The sequence below is a fragment of the Triticum aestivum genome, chromosome 7D (genome assembly GCF_018294505.1).
Source record: "Triticum aestivum cultivar Chinese Spring chromosome 7D, IWGSC CS RefSeq v2.1, whole genome shotgun sequence".
Taxonomy (NCBI): Eukaryota; Viridiplantae; Streptophyta; class Magnoliopsida; order Poales; family Poaceae; genus Triticum; species Triticum aestivum.
In genome coordinates, this window is record NC_057814.1 from 175,318,845 (window position 1) to 175,322,902 (window position 4,058).

A 4,058-nucleotide genomic window follows, 5' to 3' on the forward strand; every position below is an offset into this window, starting at 1 on the left:
CAAAATGGACGAAACGAACCTCCTACGGTCGAAACGGGGGTCGTGTTCATCGGGAGGGGTGTGGCATACCGCAAAACGAACGAAACGGACGTCCTACGGTCGAAACGGGGGTCATGTTCATTGGGAGGGGTGTGGCGTACCGCAAAACGGGACTCCACGGGATACTGTTCATCTCCACCGTCGACCTCCTCCAGCCTCCACGGGTTCCTATTCATCCAGCCTCCACCGCGCGCTACTCCACCGGCTACTGTTCAACCACCCCTCCACGGGCAGCCCTCCACCGTCTACTGTTCAACCAGCCCTCCACACCATGGGGTCCTGTTCAACCACCCCTCCACGGGCACCCCTCCACCATCTACTATTCATCCAGCCCTCCACACCACAGGGTCCTGTTCATCCAGAGGCAACGCCACCGCTCACTGTTCATCCAACCCCCCGCAACGCTCACTGTTCATCCAATCGATCAGCTTCAGTTAGCAGCAGTAGCGAAGGAATCGCCCGATCGGGTTCAGTTAACAGCCATCGATCGATCGCTCGGGTTCAGTAACGCGTAGCCTGCAGTGCCATCGCTCGGATTCAGTTAGAGCCCAACGCCTCGCTCGGGTTCAGTTAGAGCCAACGCCTCGCACACACGCGCGTACGTGTACGAGAGAAACGCGCATCGCTCGGCCCCCGACCTCCCACCGTAACCGGGAACTCCCCGAAATCCCCCCCTCGCTTCTACCACGGTTTTTTCGTCATGGACGGCCCAAAGAATGTCATGCAGCTACATCTCCGGCCCGCCCAGGACGAAAAGCCCATTTTCTGTCATGATTTTTTGTCATAGAAGTAGGAGCCCACCACATATATGATGATACCGGGTTTTGTCACAATTATTGTCATAGAAGTGTCATATGTATGACAGAATTTTTTTTCGTTCGGGAGAAGCTTGCAGGACAGGAGAAGCTTGCGCACGGTGGCTCGCAGGACAAGGAGAAACTTTTGACTAATGCAAGTTGTCCTTCGCTCAGGCGGTGGACATGCAACAGTTAATTCAGTGTCAGATTGCCAGAAGCATACACTATACTAGTACTATTATTGTTGCACTTCCCGAAGAGGCGAAGAGCCAAGTGCAAAGTTTACTAGTACTAGGAACCGGATGGAGGAGCGTTTGCACTCTTATTATATTTTTAAAATGTGATAAAGCAATCTTCAACACATTTGGTTCTCTTCGAGGGTTCTCGCATGTGATAATGGAAGTTGATTGCATGGAACACTCACCACAATTCTCGCTTAATTCTGGCTCATATCCTGTTACAAATAGGAGCGCTCGGTAATATTTCCTCTCTTTTTTGTTATTCAGCATGTAAACAGGTCAGCAAACTTGCGGCACATCTTTGTGCGAACCGTGCTTGCTGCACTTTGAATGTGGCCGAGAGCTGGCTTGATGAAACACCTCGCCTCCTACTTCTTTTTTTGCGGGGTACCTCGCTTCCTAGTGACCAGTGTCTTGGCTGATCGTCCTAAGAATGCTTATATATGAATAAAGCTCTCCCATTTACCCGCAAAAAAGATTAAGCCATATTAACCGGAAAGGAGGGAGTATGGACTAGCACTACTTGTTGGTGTGTCCCGTCAACTCGTAGAACGAGGAGAAGCTTGCAGGACAAGGTGAAGCTCGCTTACGCCTTTTGACTAATGCAACGTACCTCGCCCAGGCGGTGGGCATGCATCAGTTCATTCGGTGTCAGATTGCCAGAGGCATACACTGTAGTACCGAACATGCGGAGAACCATCATTGTTCGACTTGACGAAGAGGCGAAGAGCCAAGCGCAAGGTTTAGTAGTATGAGTAGTACTACTACTAGAACCGCATGGTGGAGCCTCTGTACTCTTATTTTTCTTATCTTTGATAAAGTACACATTTATTCCGGAGAAGGGCGAAAAACGGCAGCCCAACATGTAATGATGATATCGATCAACCATGCTCGAATATATCCTGGCCTCCGTGCGAGCCTGTCTGTGTGTTCTCACTCCTCGTCTCTCTCAAGGAACGGCGGGTTGGCCATTTTGCCGTCAATTGAGATCGGTTTGCTCACACTCCGGTCCCACATGTCAGTGATATGCCAAGACGAGGTGCGTTGATCGACTGGCCATACGCGTACTTGGTTTTGCACCTTCATACTACTCCTCCCTCCGTCACAGTTTACAGGGCGCGCTTCATTATGATGCATTTCTCTCAATGCATTTCCACCACCAGAGAGGCTTTAGACTCGTTTGGTTTAATGCTCAATTAATTAGGGCATGGTAACCGCAATTTTCTCTCGATGTAGTACTACGGAGTGGAGTACGTGCATGCATGTGTCTACCCGGGGTGGAAGCACTGCATGCATGTGTGTACGCATTATTTCCTCTATTAATAGACGCCGTGCTATAACTACCAATGCTATTTTTCTGGCCGACCGCTAGTCGCCTTGGTCCCAGAGATTTTCTCTTTTTCTGAAGCGCGCTCTATAAACAGTGACGGATGGAGTAGTATGAGCGGATTCAAAGAAGAGCGTATTGATGGTTGCTTCTTCCGACCAACTTACAGTGGGAAAGGTGGGGCTTATGATTTGACTGCTCATTACTCACTATTAATGCGGCGCAACGACCGGTCCGAGTCTCCCATGAGGCTATGTACTACCCCCTCAGTTCTTAAATATACTTCAGAGTATTTGTCTTTCTAGAGATTTCAACGAGTGACTACTCAAATATTTGTCTTTTTAGAGATTCAAATGGACTACTACATATGGATGTATATAGACATATTTTAGAGTGTAGATTCACTCATTTTGCTCCGTATGTAGTCACTTATTGAAATCTCTAGAAGACAAATATTTAGGAACGGAGGGAGTACACATACGAAGCAAAATGAGTGAATCTACACTCTAAAATATGCCCATTTGAAATGTGTAAAAAGACAAATATTGTTGATGACAGTTGCGACGACAAAAAAGAAGCATATTCCTTGTCTTAAGGGAAGATAACAACACGGTTGTGTTTGTCTAAAACGGTGTGAGGACGAGATTTCAATATGGAAAGTACGCCGGACGAGCTACGTTTTGTGCAAAGAACTATGGAAGATCCACATGCAGCGACGTGGGGAGACGGGCAGTGGAGCAAGGCCGGAGGGGATACCTGGAGGTTGTCGGGATGTAACTAGGTGAGCGGCGGCGGGCGGAATCTTCCCATACTGCGGCAGCGAGCAGGTGGCGTAGGCCATACCGCGCCGGAGCTTGGTCAAAGAGAATGATGTGTACCGCAGATCGGGACGTGCTGCCTCGGCACCGTCGAACAGAGAAACGATGCACGTCCTCCCTTTCCGCCGGCGGACGGGATGCAGCCGGATCAGTGACCAACGGTGAGAGAGAGAGAGAGAGGCCACCCCAGCCTTGTGTGAGATACTCTGAAGAGAGACAAACTAGGCAGGGAGGCTCCATTGTATATAGTGGAGCGGAATAACTTTTTCTCCATAAAAATCGGTTTATATTCTGTGTACGTGCCATTGAGCGATATAACTTTATTTAAAAATAACGCGCCAACGCATCAAGTCGAACTTTGTTTCGTGCACGCGTGGTACATGACCTCCGTGGGTAAACAACCGCTACACGCGTTCAAATTAGCACGTGTGCTGCCATGTACAGAAATGAGCTCCACCATGTACCCGCGCGGGTGTGGCTGGGCACGAAGCGTGAGTACGTGCACGGTGCACCTATTATCTTCTTGTATACGTACACCACCTACGTGGGGTTGTGTGAGAGAGATACAAACGTAGAGAGATATAGTGTGTGGGTTCATGAGAGTTTTTTTAGGGGGGGGGGGTCAATCAAAAAATTTAACATATGCAATGTGTGTGAAATAGAGTCCTGGATATATCATATATATATAGAGGGGGCGATCCACGAGAAGAGAGTGGAGGTATCATTAACTTGAGGTGTCCATAGAATTGAAGAGAGGGATGATGTGTGTGTGTGTGCGCGCGCGGTCGATAAAGAGTGCCATCGAATTTGTGTGTGCCCACGTCAAAGATATAGAGTG